Source organism: Melanotaenia boesemani, chromosome 23 (assembly GCF_017639745.1).
Source record: "Melanotaenia boesemani isolate fMelBoe1 chromosome 23, fMelBoe1.pri, whole genome shotgun sequence".
NCBI classification, from domain to species: domain Eukaryota; kingdom Metazoa; phylum Chordata; class Actinopteri; order Atheriniformes; family Melanotaeniidae; genus Melanotaenia; species Melanotaenia boesemani.
Genome location: NC_055704.1, coordinates 25,683,191 through 25,708,765, shown reverse-complemented (window position 1 = coordinate 25,708,765; position 25,575 = coordinate 25,683,191).

The following is a 25,575-nucleotide window of genomic DNA, read 5'->3' as shown; positions in this document are numbered from 1 at the left end:
AATGATGCAAAAGTCTCAGAAACTGTATAATATCAACCATGTTACATATGTTATTAAAGGCTGAATAATTAGGATTTTTTCTTAAAAAATTATTTAAAATGTTCTCATTTTCTGCGAGGGATAAAAGGAAGATTCCCTATAAACAATCTGTCTCCTACATCAACAATGTCTTTGTCAAGTTTTTCTCCTTCAAAATAAGAGTTCTGTGCCGGAATAACTTGGGTGCACCTTGTTGCTTTTTCCAACTTCCTGGTTCCTTAACCAATCATATGCGACTCCCCACGGTTGCCTAACAACAAGGCAGCGTTTGGTATTTTATGTCGGCAAAGGTGCAGCGGCCTGCAGGTATGGAAGCTGATAAAAGAAGCAGACCAGAAATAGTTTCAGAAAAACCTAAAAAGCCTCGGCATCCTCCTAAAAAAGCAAAAGACCAAAGAGGAAATAAAACGAGGATCAATATTGGAGAATCTTTTAAAAGGTGGAGAAGTCTGAGCTGGCAAAGTTTCTCCCCGACAGGTAAACACTGGAATTTTGCTTAAATTAACTGAAAAGTTTATCTTGATTTACAAAGATTTTAGTCTAATTTATTTCTCGGCGCTCATTAAATGAATGTGTGTGACTGTATGGACGTATTAGTGGAGTAAACTGGTGGCCTGTTAGTTTACAACTACAAATGTAATGATGTTTGAGCCGAGTGAAAACTGTGTTTGTCCTTATAAACGTATGAAATTACTATTAAATTAATTTATTATGTGAGACTACGGGAAAACATTTGTTGATTAATGTAGCTTTTGTTTACACTATTTTATGCTAACGTAAATTAGCGTGTGAAATTAGAGCTAGCATTGCAAAGCATAGCAACTTACTGTGTGTGTGAATCATCTTCGCTCCTCATCATGATGTTTGCTGGCGCTTTATTCTCCGTCCTTCATAGACTGTATAAAAAACCGTCCTCTCACAAACCGTCAACCTACAGAAACTCTCCGAGGGGGAGGGGACACTCTGTGTTTTTCTCTTTCGACTGCAGTTCTGATTTGAAACACTAGGTGTCAATGCTACTTATTTTGCCTTTAAAGGCTTGGTTTCTCAGATCATTAACTGCTGTTAGACTTGTGATTTATACCCCAACTGATTACTTAACAAATTAGAGAAAAAGAAAAGAGCAAACAGGAAGATTTTCCTCAAACTTTTTCTAAACAGATTAATTCATTTTTACCAGTTATTTTTAGTTTATGAAGAATAATTATTTAGAGAAGTTCATCGCTGTCATCATCCCTCATAGGCAGATTAGGGGAGCAGCTCTGTCACATGTCACTGGAAGTGCACCACTCAAAATCTAAGGAGTGTTGTGAAATCAGGTAAATATGCTGGAGTCAGGCCAGTTTGTCTTAATAAGCGTTGGCAAGTCACTGACAAGCTGCTCCCACAATCCTCTTAGGAGCGAAACAAAAGGCAGAAGCAGAGGAGAAAGGAGGCAGTCGAAGAAATACAATATGCACAAATCAATAGAGGACAGCGGAGGCAATCCAAACTGTCACAACAATTTGATGTGCAGGCTAATTAATTGTTTGCTCATGAACCAGCAAAGAAAAGACAATGTCTTCATTCTTTGTGTCATCATTGTTCAAAAATGAGATATTTTTCTTTCCTGTGCATGCAAATGTTCCTCACACCGTCAGCCGTTTGGAAATATGTTTCATGAGGGGCTAATGACCAATCTTTTTGTTTGGTGTGACCATTGTCAAAGCGAATGTAGCACTTCAGCAGTATGCAACACCCCGGACACACCCAGAAATCCCAAAGACGTCTGTGCCTGCATTCATGATATGTTCTTTTTCCTTCTACATTTGTTGTTTTCCCCCAAAACCAACATGATCCACTCACTCCTGAACCACCATATATGAAATTGAAAGGTGTCATTCAATCCAACCTCAGGAGAAGAAACAGCTCCACAGCAATGTGAAACGTCCTTTTGAGCTTTTATCTGTTTCACAGCAGGCAACCATTTAAGTAAAAAATTCACAAAATGTAAAGCCGCTTAGGCCTGGTACACATGTAAGGATTTTTAATCATTTTTAATCATTTTGCACATGAAGATCAAATATGAGGCATTCAACAGTGTTGATGGTACTGTGTGGTGGCTCCGATAATCTCATCACAGAACAAGTCACATAACGATGCTGTCCTGGAACTGATCCGGAATCTAGTCCTCTGAGCCAGAAATCTCGCATGAACAAACGTGATCTAACAAAATGCACAAAAAGAACCATGGCAACAACCCAAAAAAACAAGAAGAACCAAGGCAACAACCCAAAAAAACAAGAAGAACCATGGCAACAACCCAAAAAAACAAGAAGAACCATGGCAACAACCCAAAAAACCAAGAAGAACCATGGTAACAACCCAAAAAAACAAGAAGAACCATGGCAACAACCCAAAAAAACAAGAAGAACCATGGTAACAACCAGAAAAATGAAGAACCATGGCAACATCCAGAAAAATGAAGAAGAACCATGGCAACAACCGGAAAAACCAAGAAGAACCATGGCAACAACCAGAAAAATGAAGAAGAACCATGGTAACAACCAGAAAAATGAAGAAGAACCATGGCAACAACCAGAAAAATGAAGAAGAACAATGGCAACAACCAGAAAAATGAAGAAGAACAATGGCAACAACCAGAAAAACAAAGAACCAAGATAACAGCCAGAAAAATGAAGAAGAAGAACCATGGCAACAACCAAAAAAATGAAGAAGAACCATGGCAACAACAGGAAGAGGCCATACAAGAAGAGGGAATGTTGGTGGTCTTGGGACTATTGTTAACAGAAAAATTCAGAACTGAAAGAGATAACAGACTGGAGACGGCGTGAACACGGACTTTATGTCCTTCCTTGTACCCCAGTCAGCTCGCTCTCTGATTGGCTACATTCCGTTCCACGTCACCATCCACACAGTCACGACTCAGGAGTCGCCAGCTTTTCTCACACACATGGAGATTTTTGGTCATAAATATTGAACATGTTCAATACCTAAGATTGTCGGCCACAACCTGTTTCGGAGCCGATTGTCAGGACGAATTCGCTCTTAACACACCTCAGACCAGATGACCATTTTATAGGAAAATCTCATAAGACATAAGATATTCGGGTGTTTGCCATATTTGGTTGGGAAGGAGGAAAATCGGGACAAAAACAGCCCAGTAATCTTTTTGTGTGTACCAGGCCTTAGCTGCTAAAAGGTATAACATTTTCTTTCAGAGAGTTAAGAAGTTTACTGACCTTCAGTGACTGCTGCTTTGTGTCTGCAACAGTGTATGTTTGCTATTGCTTGCTAACTTTAATGAAACTTGGTTATATTATAGAAAAAGTGGTCACTGTTTAATTCATGCTCTGGAGCAACTACTTGAAATATTCAGAGACAAGAATCTGCTATTGAGTATAAACTGATCAGATTTATTTGTATTATCAGTCTAGGTGGTATGTTCATTATTTAAAAACTGTAAAATTTATCCAGTATAATCTGTCCACCAGCTGAATAAGATCCAGCTCCCAGCAACATCAGTTATCTTTAGAGAAAGCTGTCTGCAGTCATGCAAACACAACACCAGTTTTACTGTGCGGCACGCCAACTTCCTGAGCAAACAGTTCTGCTTTGATGCCGTGTGCAACAGGAACAACACCTGCCCTAAACACTATCATTTTAAGATGTTAAATGAAATGAGAAAAGCTCAAATATGTATCAAAAGAAAATACAAAATGTGCCACAGGAAGCTTATGGGGCCATGAGAGAGGACATGTGATCTCATAAAACACCAATACACCATAGAGGCAGTTCCAAATATAGTTTATTCACCCTTTTAGCTTCAGTTTGCTCTGATTGGGCAGTAGATTTGTCAATAAGAGGTAAGTATGATAAAAGCTTTGTGGTGGGTTGCTCATTTATTCTCATAACTGATGGGCCATCCTGCAGCCATCCTCTAAATATGAGACTGGAAAACTGTCAGTACCTCATATTAAAAAAAATATATTTTTCTTACCATATTTTCATGGGTCGGGCCTTAAAGGGTTAAAGCTGTCTTTACTCAAATAGTCAAGTGCACAACATTTAAAACAACCAATTGACAAAAATGCTGTCAACTATATTGTGTCTGACATAGCTTCACATCTCAGTATCTCTAGATTTTAAGTCTTTACAGCCAGACGTGCTGCTACAGTGATGAAACAAACACTAGTGAGGTTTTATCCTGGTTTAGGAGGCATTTCACTCCAACCTCCAATACCAACATTTCTACTGGAGTTTCAGGCTGTCATAAACTATGACATTAAAGACATTTTTTGTATTTTTTAATATAACTAATAATAGTGACAATAACTATGTGTAAAAATGTGCTTTCAGAATCTTTAGCTTTGCTCCGGCAGCCACAGTTTCTCCAGTGTGTCTGTGCTGGTTGGTGGGTGTGAATATAGGTTTTCCTGCATCAGTGGACAGTGGGATTTTTTATTTCTCTTCCTCTCATTGTTGGCATCTTTTAGTCACTTTCTGTTTGAAGGTGAACATATTCATAACTATTTGCATACTCTACAGTCAAACTGAATCAAGTCAACTGTACCTGAGAGGAGACAGTCTCTGTATGCTGAGGAGAAGGAAAAGAAGAAGGTGGAAATGATGCCAAAGGACTTATTTTACAGATTAAATCTGCCAACATTCTGAAACCTCATCGTTTGACACCTTTCATGGTCAGACAAGCAGATTTTATTTACCAACTACTGATTGAGCTGTCTCATATTTTTAGATGGATATTCACTTTAAACTCACATTTTCTCTATAGAGAGGGGCTAAAGTGAAGGGGCTTATCTAAAATGCCTGGGGTTAATTGCCCTCAATCCAGGATCTGCTTTTGAATGTTTCCATGCCTCCAAATGAGTTCATTAGCAATTCTTTGCAATTCTTTTATAGTGTCTTAATTGAGGGTAATTAAGTGAAGTGATGGCATTAGTGGATTGGTGGACAAAGCATCAAAACCTCCGATAGGGGTGTAGCATACATGAATATGTCATTAATGGTGACACTTAAGAAAAAAACCCCACAATCTCTTTTTGTGCCAGAGCTTTAGATGGGCAGTGTGCATTTGCCTGAAACCTTTTTTGTTATTTAGATAAGTGGGATAATTGCGATGAGGATGAATGCTTTACCAGAGTACAGATGTGCAATAAAGCTGTGTCAAAATTGAGCAAACAAGCAGGTTTTCACTCCCTGTGTCACACCTCAGGGTCCTAAATCTTTCCCCAGTGAACCAATACAAAAAAAACTTAGCAAAAAAAACAATAAAATGTGTGTTTGGTCAATTATGTCTTGGTTGTAACAGTTCTTCTTGGCCATAAATATTATACTGGTCCACAGTCTGTTTATTTCCCTTTCAAATGGAGCTACATCTTTTAGGAAAATAGATTTGTGGGATGAACAGCAGAATTTAGTATGTAGGTTGTGCCCATGAAAAACTTGCCAGCAACTACAGATTGTTGGGTCCAAGTGTGGTGAAAATGTGGGGAACGCTCTGCTGATTGCTGCATGGGGTAACACTTTTCGGTGGAGGCAGATTGAAGGTGTGGAGTGATATCTTCCTCACTGGAAGCAATCCTCACGCAGAGCAGCCAGTAGCACTTTAAAATCTCCACAGTCAGCCACATGGAGCAGGGTCCACCAGACTATCTCCACAGGATGGTGACCTGCCTGCAGTCCTCACCCCAACCCCACTGAACGCTGGTGGTATCAGCTGCTGGTACCAGAGTTACCAACACAATCATACTGGCTGACGGGGGACAGATGCTGGTAGAAGAATGGGACGCCGTCCCACAGCAGTGTGTGACCAGCATGGGGAGGAGGTTCCAGGCTGTTGTGGCTGTGTATGGAGCTTCTCCTGTTTGTAAAATAAAGACATTGTTAAATTACCAACACGTCTTGTTTCTTCAGACTTTAATCATCTAATCCAATAAATGACACTAAACTAGGGTCGAAAACAGAGAAGATTTGTAAGGTTTTCTTGGGCTCATCCCACAAATGCATTTTCCTCAGTAATGTGGCTCCATTTAAAAGGGAAATGCATATTATTCCCTCAAGTATCAGAATTTTTACCAAGAAATATTGTTTCAAGAAATAAATAATCCACAAATTTCCTTATTTTTATGTGTCAAATTTTGTTTTGATGCGAATTAAATGTACATATTAAATGGAAGAACTAAAAGAAACAACTCAAACTGGCAAGGCAATTATTATTATTATTATTATTATTATTAACAACAACAACACCAACAACAACAACAACAACAACAACAATAATAATAATAATAATAATAATAATAATAATATAAATAGTATATCATCGATTGTATTGATTCAAGATTATTATAGTTTAACTTTGTTTTAATCAAAGAAAAAAAAAACTTTAAAAAATGTCTTATTTATTGGTTTACTTGTTTAAGATTATCATCATAACCCAATATAACCGCCCAGCTCGAGACTTGATCCTGTTTAGTTTTTTAATTTAGTTTTTATTGTTTGGATTTGATTTGACCTGTTTTACTACTTTTATTCTTTCCTGAATTTTAATTGTTTTATGTTTCCATGTTTATGCTTTTATTTAATCTGTCTCAAATGTGCAGCTTTTAGTTTCAGACGTGTTAAAGTGCTTCCACAATTTATTGATAATTATGTAATTTATTTATTTATTTGTGTTTTTTTAGTATTTCCCAGTAGAGTGGTTTGTATTAAAAAGTCACATTAAACCTTTATGTTCCTGATGGATGTTTTGTTCACCTTTATGCAGGTTTTTGATTCTGTAAGTGTTTGTCGAAGCTGCAGAATTGTTCTTAATGAATGCTGATGTTAGGATACGCCACTGAAGGGATCATTCAAAGGACTTCCTCTTACAGTCTGGGAAATTTTAAGGATGCTTCTTCTTAAGGTCATGTCCAAGATGCTGCAGACATCGTTACGAACTACGTTTATTCTCACCATATCTGCAGTCACTAAAAGACATTGGTAGGGACATGAAAGTCTGCAAACACAGTGATAAACCAAGCACATCATCCCTGTAGTAATCTTTTTTTTATGAACGAAATCTATCTGTGATCATTCTGACTCATTGCATTTGCAAATAATTTGTGATGCTGGAAGAAATTTTCAGTTTTAACTTGTTATTCTCGGTTTAATTAAAACAAATGGTAAAATTATTGTGGCTTTTTTTTTAGGGATATGTCCCAAACAAAAATGTCTTTTTTAGTCTGCACAATATAATGTGATGGTTGGGTTAACACTTCAGTATATCACATTCTATCACATTATGACTTTGTTTTAGTTTCAGTTAATTATGTTGCCCAAGTCACAACTCTAAGTGCTAAATTTATTCACACTTTCTTCTTCCAGACAAAGCTGGAAGACGTTCGTTGTATCGTGACGTTTTGCCTGGAGTCTGCGTTCTTCCTCAGGACCATCATATGACCACTGTGACGTGTGTTTATCAACTGTCCTATTCATGGCCAACCTGACGGACCTGACAGATGTACCAGGTTAGCCACGCCCCCTGCCACTTGATGGTCTCTGGAGTCCCAGGTGTGTGACAGCATGAATGCCCCCTCATCCCAGCTGATGGCGTCCCTGGCCTGCCTTCTGATTTCTATGGCCTCCTTTGTTTGTCTCTGATCCAAAGATGTGTGTGCTGTCAGTCCATGATGTGGTTATTATGTCTACAACAGTCCGATATGGTTGTTTTTATTTGTTGAATTGTTTAATTTGTTTTCACAAAGTCAGACAAACGACACAATTCTGCGGTGGAAGTGGATTTGTGCAATATCACCTGGGCATAATTTTGTTGGTTCAGACTGAGCAAGAACTTCCAAACTGATATACAAACACATGAAACATCCATGTTACTTCTGTAAACACACGCACTGTGCATGCATGTCACTTCATGACCACATGCTGTTCACACTCAAGTGTGACGAAGGTCGCAGTGAAATGATAATGTGAACAGCCACGCAAATGAGGTATCTAAGCATAGCATTTGTATGGTACACACTCAAGTTTTTACCATATAAGGTTCTCTGTCCTACAGACTGGATTCACACAAAAACATGCATTCTATGCAAATGAGCATCCTATAGGCAAACTCTATGACTGGAGGACACAGGACTGAGGAATTTTCTTTGTTTAAACCCTATATAAGACAGAACGACACAGGTCTTTAGGTCTTCGTTCTGGTTTTGGGACCTCCAGATTTTGCTGCAGAAATCTGTTTTGATGTCTGAACTTTTGTAATAAACTTCTTTTTATTATTCAAGTCAGCGTCCAGAGACGTTTTTGCCTGAAAGCCAATTTATCCACATCCCTTGATCAAGATACATCACGAAGAAATCAGATTTTGAAAAAAAATCCTATTTGAGCATCTAGAGCTGCAGTTCGAACGCAGCTTTAGTTTCCAACAAGTACATGAGGTTGTGGAGAAAACTTGATGTGAATTCTACATGAACTAAAAAAAGATACTTCACAAAATCTTGTTTTTATTTTCAATCAAACTAATATATATGTTTTACTCCTTCTTCCAAAATTACATATTTCAAGTTAAAAGCACAAAGGTTTATTTTTGTTATCCTCTCTTGGTTGTCCACAGAAACAAACTGCAGACGGCAGCCATGTCCTTTTTGGAGACCAGTGACCTTACATTATGCCAAGAAGGATTGTTACAACAAAGAAATGACCCAAACACTAATCTCACCTTTTGTGCACGAAGAACCAGCTGTTTTAATGGAGTCACACTATCAAGCCCTTCAATATACTTTCTTAAAGGGATGCCAGACACACTGTTGTTCAATGCTCTCTTAAAGTTGGACTCAAACATTAACACGATCCAGTGTGAAAGAACTACTGTCTAAAAGTTACACTGAGTTACTTGGTACAGACATAAGAGTGGCCCTCAGAAGCTCCTTGAAGACGTGTTACTTTTCATTTATTATAGAGGTTTATTTGAAATATCACGTAGAGTGGATAGAAAACTAAAATAAGCCAGTTCTAAAGAACTATAACAAACAGCTGTTTTTAAGATAAATCTGATAAGAAAACGTGTCATGAAAAACAATAACCTGGAGCTCGTGCTTCATGCAAAAAGGATAAAGTGAAGGTTTCTGGATTGGCTGAGTCAAAGTCCCGATCTTCATTCTACAGAAATGTCTGTTACTACAGCACACATCAGTCCCCAGATACTGAAAGCAAAGATGTGGATATATTCACCACTCAAATAAAAACATGAATATTTTTTGTCCATTTGTTTAATGGGACTTATTATCCTGTGAGACTTGTGGAAAGTAAATTGTGTTTTAGCCATTAAAGTGTAGCTCCACCCCCTACTTTCTGCGTTACTCCACCCACTGCCAGGGTTGGGGTGGGAGGTGTGTGATCAGGGGGCGGAGAGTGGGCGGGTCTGGATACCAGGCAGAAATGATTGACAGACATCAGTTCAGTTCACTGACAAGATGCAAAGCCAGATTCACCAAGCAGCTACACCACAGAGCATCTTTAATGAGGAAGACTTTCCCTCCTGAACCTCCTCAGCTACACATGAACCAGGTGGTCCTGAACGTATCAGTGTGAGCCGTTAGCGCTGTTAGCTGTTAGCTGCCTGTCAGCAGCTCCAGCAGCTCTGGAAAGCTGTGGAGACTCGCGGCAGGTTGTGGCAGCTGCAGGAAGTGCTGCTGGAATAAAGTCCGGTGTTACTTTTACACCCCTCAGAAGCACAAATCCGTCCCATTGCAGGAATATTTAATCAGAAAGTCTGTGAAAGAATAAAACTCTGAAACTAGCAGATCGATACCAGATAAGTTCACATCCCTTCATATGTGCTGGTGGGTGTGGTTTTCTATGCTTGCAAGGTGAGGACCTGCCTACCTGCATCTGGAGGGAGGGGCTGTGGGTTTTTTTTTTTTTTTCTTGTGACATAGATAACCTCTCTATGTCACGAAAACCATAACCTGGTTTTACCCTGTAGAGGGCGCTATGAGCCATTTTTTACCCACAAAATCCCGTTTTTAAAATAAATTTAAAAAATACTAATTTTATCAACAGTATATGTGCTTTTCATCACAATTAAGTAATACTGTGTTGTTTACAGCTCAACAAACATTTTTTTGGGTGCACTACCCCTTATAATTCTATAGAAATAAATACAGAATTTTCAAAAGTTCAAATAGTTTCAAACATCACTGCCAGACAATGGTCCTCTCTGTGTTATTCAAAAGGGTAATGAGGTGGCAACAGAAAGAGAAATCTGAATAAGACCAACCGTCATTGCTCATATGAAGCAATGGATTCCTTCTTGCAAAGTCAAATGGCCTCCACTGAAAAGGTGACCAAAAAATTTGTTTCCACCATCCCACTAAAACAACGTATGCATCCTTTGATTTGTAACCTTTGAGCTCAAAAGGCAGCATCACATGGATGAATTTTCATCAGTCATCCTTCACTTGGAGCTTGTCCAGCCTTCACCTTGCAGTTTCAATAGAAGGAAGTGGAGAAAGCCACACTTGTCTTGGCTATACAGGTTGTTGTTCTGGCTCTCCTCCAGGTCTGTGCCATTGAAGATACTTAAGGCCTTTTCAATGGCACCTGAATATAAAAGAACACAGCTTTTAGTTTGTTCTGAGGATGTTGTAGCCTCTAAACGCCAACAAAAAAAAGGCTCTGTGGTGCAATGACTCATCAAGACAGTTGCTCTGATTAAAAAAAGAGAGAGAAAGAATGCAATGAGAGATGTAATTTGGTCTTTTGTTATTCTGAGCTGATGAACAAAAACTCATATTACAGGTTTTAAGTCTTTTGGATTCTGTCTGCTGCTTTGGCAATGATGGAAACTCTACTAAAAGCAGAGAGATGAAGTTGAAAAGTTGCATCTGTTTATGAGCATTGTTTTTCCTCTCTTCTCTTTGGTCTTTAACTCTTAAACTGGCTCCTGCTTCAAATGTCTGTGCTACTTCATGGGGAGACAGCTGAAAATTACAACACCCAATGATGAAGCTTAATTAGCTAAAAAATCTTTAAAAACCTATTTGGAACCGGACAATCAGACCTTAGTATAATCATCATTTAAGGGATAAATAGAGCAAAAACTGATTCTGTATAACAGTCATGTGAAGCCACAACAGTGGAAAATTTCTCCAAAACTCTGTTCACAAAAAAGTCCACAAAGCAGTTATTTTTATTGGAAAAGTTTCTGTCATTAAAATAAAAACTGAACAAAGACTACTTTTCTGGGGAAAATAAATAAAAAACCTCCAAGTGTGTTTCTATTCGAGCCATCAGGCAATGTACTTGTGTTCACTCCGGGTGTGTCATTGTATTACATGCCATTTTCTGAGGGATTCATGGGAAGTGACAGATAGATGACTTGTGTCATAAAAATGCTAATGCTTGTTTTATGAGATTTTTTTCTTTTTCTCCAAACTCTTTACTTTTATTATCAGCCCACAAAAACAAGCTGGGAGTTGGGTCTGCACAGTACATTGTCAAATGTCTAGCTCGTATATGGCCATGTTCACAAAATGAGATTTTTATCTAGCACAAGCACGCTCCCCCTTGTAATCAAATGCGAGCTGTGATGAGCTCCATCAGCTCAGGTAACAAAATGAAGTGGAGAGTGAAGGAGGTTAGTGGAGGATGAGAGGGTGGTCTATTTAGTGGTGCAAATTATAAAGGACTGTAGAGAAAACTGGTGCTAGATCAAAGCATCTGAGCCCAGCTTGGACCCCTTTGTCTCTATGTGACGGGCCTGGCCTCATGGTCCTCTGTGGGTCTTGTTTTGTTTATTTGTGTTAATTGCTTTAATTTTGTGTTGCAGGTCTGGGTGTTGATGTCAGATTGGAGACAGCTGGCCAGGCCCTTTCCAGGATGGGGCCCGGTCCATCTAACCTTTAGGGCCTGACATTTTGTTTGGTTGTGTCTTATTTGGTTTGGTTAAGAGTTATGTTGTTTCAGTTCGGTAATAAAATATTTTATATGTAAATTCCCTCGCACCTTCCCTTATTTGCTATGCTCCACAAGACGGCCATGACAACGTGAGGAAGGGGGAATAGTAGAGGAGCCATAAACGCAGCCTGTGCTGAGGCCTTAAATGGCTTTACCTCAACATTCATCTCAGCCATGGTGCACGTTTAAAATGGCCAGTGTGTTTGTAGAGTGTCACGCGGTGCGTCAAGAGACTTTTGGCTGCAACTTCACGCAGCGTCCCAGAAGAAAAGATGTCACTGTGCCATCAAACGAGTCCAGGATGCAAAGTTTAAGGTAAAGACGTTACGTAATGTTTCTTTAAAATGTAGGGTAATGCTACGTGCACACAGCTGGTGTTACTGTCAGATTCCGATCATTTGCGGAGATCTTTGTTTGTTTGTTTGTGTGTTTGTTTTTTGTGTGGGTGTTCACATTATAATTTAAACATGACCTCCATCTACTCCATGTGAAGATGTGATGTCACATGCAGCATGCTGTGTTTACAGAAGTAGACATGGATGTTACGTGTCAGCGTGTGTGTGTATCAGTTTTAAAGTTGTTTGTTTTTAGTCCATTTTACCGTTTCCTGCCTCCTCCTGCAGATCATGATGTCTGTTTTACTTCAGTGATGGAAAAGTGGGATGAAATCTGACATGATCACATGACTAAGGTTACCGAAAGCACCAGATATGGATCTGATCTAGGACGGCACAGAAAGTGGACTAGACCTGATTTGGACCAATCTGATCTGTGCTGTTTAGACAAAAACAAAACAAAGAAATTATATGACATATGGGAAAAAAGTTATACTCATCTGCAGTGTGAATGTAGTTTATGTTTTCCCAGAATATCTAATGTTTTTATTCTGAGTTATATCATAAAAAACATCCAGCTTTGAAACTGAAACAGGAATATGAAAATAAAATTAGGTCCTATGTACAAACAGCATCACCGATAGAAATCAATGATGCTGCTGTACATGAATCACACTAAATTAGTCTGAGCTCTGTGTTTGATGCTTCTCTGATTTTCACTGCAGGACGTTTATTTCAGCTGTAGAACACCATAACACAGTCAAATCCAGCTAATGGTGGTGCTTATATTAAATAGTTTTGTAGGTCGGCTGGTCTTTATAGACCAGGAGGTGACATGCAGCTAAGAGCCAGGATTAAAACCAGGCCCGCTGAGCTGAGGAACAGTAATCTCCTCTGTGCATACGAAGCCTGCTCCACCAGGTGAGCTAAACAAGGCCCCACAAATGCCACACTTGGATTGCATCCAGAGCATCTGGCTGAATACTGATGCATGCTGTACAGGCAATCTCTGTGCATGCTAAGGTGCACCAATCTTAGCATTTAGCATATCAAATGAAGCACAATTTAACAAACAAAAGCAAAGCTTTTAAAAATTCTAGAGTCTGTCTTACCTTTTCTGTTTCATGGTCAAAGCTTATATTCTAGTTGAAAAGAAAATGTTGCTAAGGTCAACTCCTTTGACTCTGTTAGCTGGAAATGACTCACGAAGGTCCAGGTTATTTATATTAAGAAGACAAGTTTTTTTTAGGCTTGCCATCTTTCTATAGTATACCTTTGGGTCTCCTTCCTCTGGATCCTCATTGGTGTTTCTAAAGTGAATCTGGGAACTTGTCTTTATTTCTCCTGACACTACCTGGATGATATAAGTGTCAATCATCAGGCACAACTCATTAAAAAATGGTAAGAAAAGGCTCTTTTATAATATATACATATATTCAACAGGATTTTGAGCAGTTTTTACCATAAAGTCAAATTGTCGAAAAAACTGTATGTATCAAAAATGTCCCGTTGGGCTCTATTAAAGAAAGCATCCAGCATCCACAACATGGTTGTGGATAACTAACAGGAGATGGACAGATAAATGGCATTTTAGTGGCCAGTCATCAAAGTAAATCTTAAATATATAAATGTTTCACTGGCATGAGACTCATTGTATGACTAAACTCACCACAAACAATAAGAAGAATCACACTGCTTCCACCAAAAGCTGTTACACCCTCAGTCCGCTCTTGGCAGTCACTAGCAGAATAAACTGACAATGGTAGCGAAACCCTGACAAGTTTTTCATCATTTCAGCCCACATACTCAACTCTGCTGCTCACCCCACAAATGCATTTCACTTACAAATTCAGCACCATTTAACAAAAAACAGGCTTTTCAACATTATGCCAAGAAGGATTGTTACAACAAAGAAATGACCCAAACACTGATCTCACCTTTTATGCAAGAAGAACCAGCTGTTTTAATGTAGTCACACTATCAAGCCCTTCAATATACTGAACTGAAACATTTTATGGCGTTGGTTCTCATGGGACGGTATCATAAAGAAGACAGTTGGGGGTGTTTTTATGGTCTTGGTGAGTTTTAGCATTATGGACACTGGCAGAGTGACTGAAAAATGTCCACGGAGAACTGCTGGTGGCTGGCAGTGAGTTTAATGTGCTTGCTGTGATGAGGGTAATAAGAAACCACCAGAGGGAGAATAAGAGATGAGGGTGTCTTTTATGTTAGACAAATTACACTGTAAAGTTGAGCGATAACATTAAGTATTGCTACCACATTGAAAAGGAATCAGAAAAGTCATCAAGCTATATTTCATGTTTATGAGTAGTTGTTAACTCTCTTTGTTTTTGTTGCTGTTGGGAAGGTGTAATTGTGCAGGAGGGGGGGTCAGCAGTCTTTACCCTTTTTGATTACTATCTGGAAACCACAAAAAATCCTAGTGTTTACAGCTAAGAGTGTTCTCTTTGCAAAAGTAAATACAGAGAGAGAGAACATTGCATCAACAAGCATTAAACGCAGAGCATTGCCCGGAACCATCTACTAAAGTTTTCAGAAGTGTGGTGACTAAATAGATTTGAATTCACCCCGCTGAGAGTGTAACCCATGTGGATGATTTCCCGTTTCTCATTAGCCCACAGAGAGTGAATCCTATTTGTTATGCCTGTAAATTAGTTGGCCTTGGGTGTGAAAATAAAAAAATAAATAAACAGCACCCATCGTTACAATCTCTCTGAGATGTGGAAAGTGCACAGTAGGAAAGCGTAGAAGCGCAAAGGAAAGGAAGGGAGGGAAGGCAGCATTGCGACTGGGAAGCTGCCAAAACCTGAAAAGTGGCTCCAAAAAAAAATAAATAAATAAATAAATTAAATTTAGCATGGAAATTAGGTAGACATCATGGATGTATGTTGGGTGGCTCTGTAGCTGGAAGCTGCTAAAAGTGTTGCAACCATAAGGAGGTAATGGTGTAAATATGTTAATGTGAAAGCTAGATATTAAAAATGCTTCATCCAGGGAAAATCTGTAGTTCGGTTTAGGTTTGTGAGGAAAAAACAAGCTGGATCGACTTCTTAAAATAATCAAAGATTTATTGAAGATTTAGAAACAAGCTTATAAGACCACGTCTGTTTGGTACAAAGTCCTCCCAGAAGTTAGTGGATTCTTAGCAAGGTTATTCTAATTAACGAAAACTAACGAAAAAAACGAAAACTAGAATTAAAAAACATTCTCGTTAACTGAAATAAAAATAAAAACGAGTTAAAAAAAACGAAAACTAACTGAAACAAACTAAAATGAAAGCAAAAAGGTCCTTCGTTTTCCTTTTTGTACATTTATTTCATACATAAGGCCTCGGGGTTGATATGAAATCTGTTTACTTCGCTCTGCGGATTTACGCCAGGTGTCTGCGTCATACGGCACCTGAAGGTCCGTGACGTCACGTGTCAACAGCGTGTCCGCGCGCCGGCTAGCGTGACGCTACGGAGAAAGTTAGGAGAAAGCGGCGGAGTCCTATTTGGGATTTCTTTCATTATGACCATGTCAAAGATAAAAGTGTCTCGTAGAAGAAGCAGGTGGTAAAATATGTGGAAGGAAAAACACAAATCTGAAAGTTAATTTGAAAAGCTGCAGGAGAAGGTTAACCAGGAGCACCTGGACCAGGTAGCCTCTCTGCCCCCCTCCCTGGAAAGAGAAGCTTCAGCCAGGCCGAGCAGCACGGGGAAGGAACATGAGTCACAGACACAGTCAGTTTCACACACACACACACACACACACACTGTCACACGGAAAATCTTGGAAAGCTGAATTTGAGAGGCTTAAATTCGTTTTTGTTTACAATGTTGGACAATGTTAGCATAGAAAAGAAAAGCACACCAACATCCAGCTGATCCATCAGTATGTTAACCAGCTGCTGGCTCTGTGTTCTACCAGACATGTTTACTTTCAGTGTGTAAAATATCCACAGCTTTATCATGTCCTGTATAACATGAGGTTCTGTTAATCAGCTGCAGTGGTTTGTACTAAAGCTGCTGCACCTCTAGTTTAATTCTTTATGTGGTTAATTATGTTGTTTCATCTGAATGAATGAAAGCTCTGGTCTAGAGGTTGTTGGGTTTTTCAGGTTGTTCATGATGAGTCAGATTTATCTCCTTTAGACTCCTGGCTGCCGAAGACTCTGAACTGCCTCTTGAATGGATTCATGTTATGTTGATGCGTGTCTTTAGTATGTTGGTTATGTTGATTTTTACCCAGCACACTATCTCAGAAGCAGCATTGCTTTACACATGTTTACTTAAGGCTGCTGTCTTCTGGGCTGTTGTGTTTGATTTGTTGGTGCTGTTCATGTTTCCTCCTGATACAGTTTTTAAAAATGGTATCTTGTTGAGTTTTTATCATACAGTGCTTATTTGGATTATTTTAAATTTTGCACCTGACAAAAAAAAAAAAAAACAAAAACAAACAAACAAAAAAAAAAACTAAACTGAGGTGATGGTTTTTGGAGCCAAAGAGAAACGATTAAAGGTCACCACAGAGCTTCAGTCTATACACCTAAAAACCACCAACCAGGCCAGGAATCTGGGTGTGTTGATGGACTCAGACCTAAACTTTGATAAACACATGAAGGGAACCACAAAGTCAGCCTACTATCACCTTAAGAACATATCAAGGGTAAAAGATGTGATGTGTCAGCAGGACCTGGAAAAACTAGTCCAGCTTCCATCTTTAGTCGGCTTGATTATTGTAACAGTGTTTTTACAGGTTCTACCTAAAACATCAGTCAGACACCTGCAGCTGATCCAGAACTCTGCTGCTCCAGTCCTCACTAAGACCAAGAAAGTGGACCACATCAGTCCAGCTCTGAGGTCTTTACACTGGCTGCCGGTCCGTCAGAGGATAGACTTTAAAGTTCTGCTGCTGGTCTAGAAAGCTCTGAATGGTTTAGGACCAACATACATCAGAGACCTCTTGACCCAGTATGAACCTACCAGAACCCTCAGGTCATCTGGTTCCAGTTTCTTATCAGTTCCAGAGTCAGAACCAGACATGGAGAAGCTGCATTCAGCTTCTATGCTCCACATGTCTGGAACAAACTCCCAGAAAGCCTCAGATCAGCTGAGACACTCAGTTTATTTAGATCCAGGTTAAAGACCCACCTGTTCTCTGCTGCATGGACTAGTTTTTATTTACAGTCCAGATCTGGATCTGGTTCTTTAAGCTGGAATCTTTAAACTTGATCATGTTTTAATACTGTCTTTCCCCACACGGGAACTTTATTTCTTGTTTTTAACATTTTATGTCTTTTAATCTTTGTTTTTTAATGCACATGTATTGCTTTCTGCACCTGCTGGAATTTTTTATGTAAAGCACTTTAAATTGTCTCGTACATGAAATGTGTTATACAAATAAATTTGCCTTGCCTTGGCAAATACCCTAATTTAGAAAAAAATAAAAAATAAATAAAACTAACACTAAAACTCATAAAAACTAAACTAAAATTAAGCATTTTCCAAAAACGAAAACTAAAAAAAACTAGAAAATCTGCTCTAAAAACAAATTAAAACTAACTCAGTTTGAAAACAAAAAGTTAAAACGAAATAAAAACTAAAACTAATAAAAAACCCAAAACTACAGTGTAGATTTTATAAATGATAAAGTCATTTTTAACATTCTTGCACGTGACAACAGATGATTGGCTAAACTGTTGGGGAGGAGCTGTAGCTTCGATCAGCCGTCTCTTGTTGGCGGTCAGTCTTTAACCACGTCTTCTTGCGGAGATTCTCATCCAGTGGTCGAAGACAGCGCCCTAAGTGTCCCTCCCTCTGCTTTCTTTGTCTGCCTACCTAGCAACAGCATCTTCAGAACTTTTCCTACTTCATTTTCATACTTCATGGGTCTAATTCACTTCTCAGCTTCTGTCCTGCTTAATGTAGTGGGATCCACCTGGCTGTGCCTGGCTCCTCACTAAATTAAATTTGGAGCAGTCCACTCGTTCCTAACTGCCTTTCAGCAATAAAGCATGTGTGTGTTCATCAAAGCAGTTTCCTTCTTAATGAACCTGACATTCTTAAAACATGATATCAGCTCAACGTAACACCAAGCTGAGCTTCAGCCCTTCTTCAGTTTAGAGGTTCACGCTCATAATAGTACATTGGGAACATCAAGGCCTTTAACTTAGATTATAGTGGTGGTTAAAGTCATAAAGTCATGATACATAAACAAAACTACCCTAAAAATACAAAACTGACAGTTACCAACCACATGGGTGGAGCTGACGCCACAAACCAATGCTTATTTCAAACACTACGTTTTTCTAAATAAACTAGCAAATCAAAACTGCATACTAAAACCTTGTGTCTTGGCTTTAAAAAAGTTAATAGGAGAGAGATCCAGCAGTCCTAATGGGTTATATGAGATAAAAGGAGGGTTTTCCCTCAGGTGGTCTTTGTTGCGCAAGCCTTTGACAATTATCTTTCACCTTAAGAAAAAAGTTTGGAAAGCAGGACGTCACGACAATACGAGTGTGTGGTTGTGTTTAGACCCGAAGCTGCTTTGAAAGACTAAAATCAGGTATTCACAGCGGATCAGGTGTGAATAATCACACTTTGGCAACGCACATCAATAAATAAGATGCTGCAGATGAAAAGCTCTGAAGGGAGTTTAATCAGCTAACAAAGGAGACGTCATAGAGGCAAGCTGGTACGCATAAAATATGCTGGAGAGGAAAATGTAATTAATTTTTACTCTTCCTTGCAGGCATATTACCATAGTTATGCTACAGCTTTTGTCTGTGAAGATACTGCTACAGGTGGGGGGTAAGGGAAATGTAAGAAACATTACAAAACAAGCTGAAAATATGGACCAAAGATGGCCTCGAAGGGTTGTTAAATATGATGGAAAACAGCTGCAGCAGTTGTGTCGTGGTCTGTGGGTTTGGGTTTTTCTGTCTTTTAGGTTCATTGTCTCGTCTGGTTTCCTGTTTTATTTTGTAGGTTCGTTCACCTTGTGTATTGTATTCTGTTTTGCTTTCTGTTCATTAGCTCACCTGGTTTGATTTTCCTGGTTTTGACATTGTTAGTTCCTCAGTGTATTTATACCCCTGGATTTCAGTTTTCCTTTGTCAGACCCATGTCATATTTCCCCATTTCATCTGTTTGGTCTCATCATTAACTCACTTGTTCCTGCACCCCTCTGCCCCCTGCCTCTTCGGTCTGGCAGGGCCTTACCGTCCCCTGGTACAGCTGGCGGCGACACAGGACACGTGGGCCGTGGAGGAGACTGACAGACTTCAAATAACGCTTTCTGATCTTTGGCCTTAGTCAGCATATCAGCAGCAGCCGGAAAGCTGAGGTACCTGGGGCTGCTGGCCAATAGATCCACTAACCTCTGTGCTGCTACCATCTGTACACAGAGAGGGTAAGGCCCCTACATGCTATCAATGTAGGCCTTTTTGGCCAGGTGCAAGGCCTCCTCATAGTTGTCGTGGTCTGTTGGGTTCATGGTGACCAGATGGTGCTGTTACAGTGTGTGTGTAATGTGGACCCAAATACAGGCTGACAAGAGGCGAGAGGCAGACTGGTCCAGGGAAACAAAGGTTTGATAAGAGAACAAAAACTTAGCACTGACACTGGGGAAACACGATGGTTACAGGACATGAGGACTTAAAATGAACTGACAGGTAATAAATGAAACAGAGGAGTATATATACACAAAGGTTAACTAAGAGGGAGCAAGTGGAGCAAATTAGTAAATTAAACAGAATATGCAAGGGGAAAACTCTACAGAGTAAAACAGGAACAAGACAGAAACTCAGCTAACACTAAACTAACCCAAACCAGAAACCACAAGGCATGACATGATGATGGTATCTATGTTATGTTTTTGTTTACTTGTAAAATGTTCCCAGACGTCTGCATATGAATATATTTGATAGAGTAATTGAGTGCATGGGATCTAATAATCTGAATAGATAAAAATGTACAGCTGTATATCCACCATTCATTTTCTCTTGGTTTCTTCCAACTCAAGGTTGCAGGACAGCTGGAGCCTGTCCCACAGTTACTAGATGAGAGGCAGGGTCACCAGTCCATCTCAGGGCCAACACAGAGACGATCACTCATGCTCACACAATTTAGAATGACCAGTTAAACATTTTTAACCTAACATGCATGTGTTTGGGCTGTGGGAGGAAGCCAGAGTACCCAGCCAAGGTTCAAACCAGTGATCTTCTTGCTGTGAGGCAGTTATGTTAACCACCACTGCACTGTGCAGCCCAGCAGCTCATCTGCATAATTCTGAGAGCTTACATTCTGTTTTATGACCTGTGCAAGAGGAAGCTTCTGACATTCCTCAGTTAATATCCACAATGTTATAAATTAAGTTGATATTAGACACAACTAACTTACTGTCACATGAATATGTTTTTAACTGGCTGAGACCACAGTGGTTAGTAAGTCAGTCTACGGCATAATCATGGCCAACAGTGTCAAAAGTGGTGCTAAGATCCAAGTAGATTGTTTAAAATGTGGTAAAGATGAGTATAGCACAGTTGTGAATGAACGGTGGCCATCATGGCCAAAATTCTTCCAGACATAAACGTTTCCATCTGAGTAGATCCAGTGGCCTCAGAGGCATCCAGGACTGCACTACAGGTAACTGCCGTCTTCTTCTGTGGTCCTTTAAGGTGTTACTTATCCCAAATGCTGCTCTAACTCCTATCAAACAAAGCTCGTACAGTAGTTTTAAAGCTCAAAAGATTCGCACCGTAGTAAAAATGGTGTCACATACATGGCAGCTGTCATGTATGTAGACCCACGACAAGTAAATTTAAATGGTTCATTCTAGGAGAATAAAAGTAAATAAAGTAAAGTGATTAGATGACAATAGAAATAAAGTTTTTAATAATATGTAAAATTTTTCTCTCATTGAACTTGAATTTTGTTACATGCTGCACCTTTAAATGAAGATATTTACTAACCTGAGCCTTGCCAAATATTTTTTTCCTAACCATTAAGTATTTAATGGTAATAGCATGTGACGAAAAATTTATATGGGGGGGTTATTGATATATGTATTTTGATTGATCAAGTTCTTCAAGGGAATGAACTACTGCAATAAGAAAAACAACAAACACACCAGGGCACCAGATAAACCCACAATAATGACTGACTACAATGGAATTAAACAAAAAACTACTTTATCAATAAAGAGAAGATTGAGTTGAAGAATGAGCCATTTCAGCAGTGTGTGTGTGTGTGTGTGTGTGTGTGTGTGTGTGATGAGTAGAGAAATATTTAAATGTATGAATACATTATCAGAGGAAGGAATGGATGTTATATTACTGTGGAGATTAACTGAAGATCAGGTGGCCTGATTAAGAACAAATTGCATTTGATTTAATAGACAAACTGAAACTTATTACATTTTTAAATCAACTTAAGCATCACGTCCATGTGGAACAAGCCTTGTATTGAAGAGGCATTGTCCTACGGTTCTGTGGGATAAACTGGGGTGACCAGATGTGAGATGGTGGCGTCCTAGTTGGGGCACTAATGACTGTGTGGCTACTAAAGTATTATAACAGCTTTATTGAACTTTAAGAGCACTGTAGGACTATTTTGTACCGAACTTTTGAACGTACTGAATCTATATTGCCTACATAAAACAGCAACCTTTCTTCTTTCTTTCTTTCTCTTTTTATCAGACAAAAATTAAATAATGCTGTTTTATTCAGTCCACTTTCAGTGTGTTTAATCTTAACAGATAATCTTTGACCAAGTGTTCTATCTATTAAGAAGGTAGTCCAGACCAGAGTCCAGACCAGAGTCCAGACTAAACATGGAGAAGCAGCATTTAGCTGTTATGCAGCAAACAAGTGGAACAAACTGCCAGTGGAGATTAAACTTTCACCACATGTAGACATTTTAAAATCCAGGTTAAAAACATTAATTTTCTCTTGTGCTTATGCATGAAACCTGCCCGGTATCTTGTCTAGACTGCTGTTTGATTTGAATATATTTAATTTATTTATTTTACATGATTTTATCATTTCCATTATGATTTTTGTAAACAATCACAGCTAAATTAGGGCTAGAAGAGCTGCTGTTGTGTTAAATATTACCAACTCACTTCAGGGCCAGACGGTTGTTAAGTTTCATTGTTAAAGGAGCACTTAGAAAGTCTGTTCACATTAGCCCTTGTAACATTTTAATCTTATCTATTTATAAAAAACAATTACCAATGTACATCAGTAAATTAAAATAAGTTTAAAAAAAAACTACAATGTGCTGCCCATGAAATATCTCTGTAAACGTGAGCTTTTTATGACCCACTGAACAACAGACATGGCTGTAGATGGATCTCATTACAATGAAAATTAGCTTCTTATCTGCAGCTTCTGAGACCAATGCCCCCTGGCATGATTAAAGTTTACAGTATTGCCAGACACAAACACTTTTACTGGAGTATTTGCAGCATTTAAACTCAGCATCTCTGCAATGTGAAGTTTCTCCTGCTGTGCATTAAGCTTTGTTTGGCATGTTTGGTTTCCAAGTGCTTCTTCGGTTTGCTCTGCATTATGTTAGCATCAGCTAACGTCTCCTGACAGATGGTTCTCTCAGGCTGAGTGCTGTTGGCATCTTCTGTGTGGCTGAAATAAATAAATAAGTCACATTATGAAGTTGTCCCACAGTTTTTTATGCCTTTTCTTTATTTGAGTGATCATTTGTACTGTAGTTGGTTGTGGTTTGCTTAATGCAAAAAGAGTGCTCCTTTTTCTCATAAAGAGATTTAGTTATTCTCCTGGCTGTCAGTTGGAGCTTTTGATGTCTCACACTCTAAAAATTCCCAATATTCAGACAATGCCTGACATGAGAGAGGTTCCATAAGAATTTCCTGTTTTTGAGAGAATTTACATGCAAAGCTCTGACATAGTAAAATGAAAATAAGTGGATTTTTTATAGTTGTACTTTGTGGTAATGTGTAGTTGCCACAAAATCCCACAACATATCTGGACTTCTTTTATCAAGCAGAAAATCTGGGAACCACAGCTCCAATTAATAGATGTTGAAAGACAAAAAGTAGCTGCACATCCATTTCACTATTCTCTAAAAGTTAGTTTTATAAATATTTAACTGTAATGAGCGTAAGATAATAAGGGTCTTCCGTTACTAAGACACATATTGGTTTCTAAGTTATAGATGAACGGTCAAACAGCTGAAGCCAAAGTGAAGAGGAAGCCATTACTCTTGTAGCAAGCTAATTGGCTTTTGGTACATTTTCAACAATTATGGCTACAGATTTAATTCCTGCTTTCCATCATCACTGGCTTCATTTTCATCTGGCTTTTGCCATCTTCCTGGTAACCTATAATCAAAGTGGTTTACAATGACCCAGTGCAGTAAAACCCCGGAAACAGAAGCAAAGCTCCCCGATCATAAAAACTGGAACATTGGCTCTTAAGGCGTATGTATGGTGATTCTAAAATGGAGGTAGATGCCTCCCGTATATCAATGTTTAAAATGGTGATAAACTTGTACAAGAGTTCTGTTTGCTGTAGGACCAGAGAGGGCCGATAACAAGACATAAAGACCACATGCCGACTCTGCAGTCTGCTCTGAGGCATCGAGTTCTCGATACTTGAGGCAGATGAAACACAGATTGCTTACAGTTTTACTGGTGTACATGAAGAGTGCTTAGACGCTGCTCTGAGCCAGTCAGTATTATACCTTGAATACATGTTTTGTATCGTGTGTATTTGTTTATGATGCACATTCATCGTCTCATTTAAATTGCTTTTTTCTGTCATGGTTCGCGGTGTGGTTCCTGGGTTTAGGTGTGTTCTTTGGCTTGTGTGAGGTTTTGATCATGGTTGGGGTTTCTGGTTTTGTCATGTTTTAGTTTGTAGTTTTCCCTCATGTGCTCTGTGTTTTCTGTTCCTGGCTCGTTAGATCACCTGGTCTGATCTCTCATTTACTTCACCTGTTCCTCATTACTCATTCTGTGTGTATATGCCCCTTGGTTTTCAGTTGTCTTTGTCAGATCCTTATGTGGTTCGTTCCCTGTAATGTGTGTTTCCCTGTTCCTGAGTTTTTGGGAAAATAAACCCTTTTATCTGCACCATTCTGCCTCCTGCCTGATCCGCCTGCATTTGGGTCCTCACCCTCCCCACACGTGACATTTTCCTCCCCATTTATTTAGTGTTATGCAGAAAATAAAATCAGAAATGTATAAAAAACAAAACATAAGCATAATATGAACAATATGTTGGTGGTTGCCCTCCAAGTTTGTCACCCTGGAGCCCAACGGTCTTATTATCTTGAACTTCTTGGAGCTGAACAAGTGATCTGATGTTTTTCCTGAGATCTGTTGAAGGCCACTTTCAAAGTTTAGGGTTACAGGCCCAAGTGTTCTGCCTATCCCCACTGATTAACCATTTGAACACCTTTATTATCTTTTTTACTTTTACTTTTTCATCTATTGGTAAATTTCCATTGCTGCTCCTTTACTGTTTGCTGCTGTCACTGTGTTTGCGACATCTATCTCTTCTGACTTCTGCAGTTTGTTGACTGTCACAAAGATCCTCTATGTTGCATTATGCGTGTCGGTTGTTATGATCTGAAAGTCCTACATGATCTCAGCTCTCCAGTTTCCACCACCTTTGGTGTTAGGGTGTTTCCAGTTTTGAGTTTGGGACTTTCAACTGGTTCACTCTAGTTCTAACTTAAACCTCCAGGCATTTAAGAAGATGCTGACAAGGTGTGATGAAGATCGGGCAGAGACGTTGCCTTCAATAGCAAAGTATTTATTATAAACACTAATGATACAAATCACAGTAAAATGATTTTTAAATTGTACCAACTCTGGGCAATCTGTTAAAAAAAAAAGTCAATAATCAGTTAACACAAACAAATCCACTGCCGGGGAGTGTACGCCTGGCACCCCTAAAATAAATACATATAAAAAGAAAACAAAATATCACCTACGTGCTCCTCTACACAGCATACACATGCACAGAACCGAGTGGGATACACAAGACTTAAACAAACTAAAGGGGGGCCAGCGGTGGGCGAATAATCCCCTACACACAAACCCAGAGGCAGCACAGGCACCAAACAGTCGGCTAGACTTGTCAACTTAGGGAAATAACTGGAATGGACGAGGAATAGAACGGGTGTATTCCTACCCAAGACAGTTTTTAAGAAAATATAAAAATGACACAAAAACAGTAGCA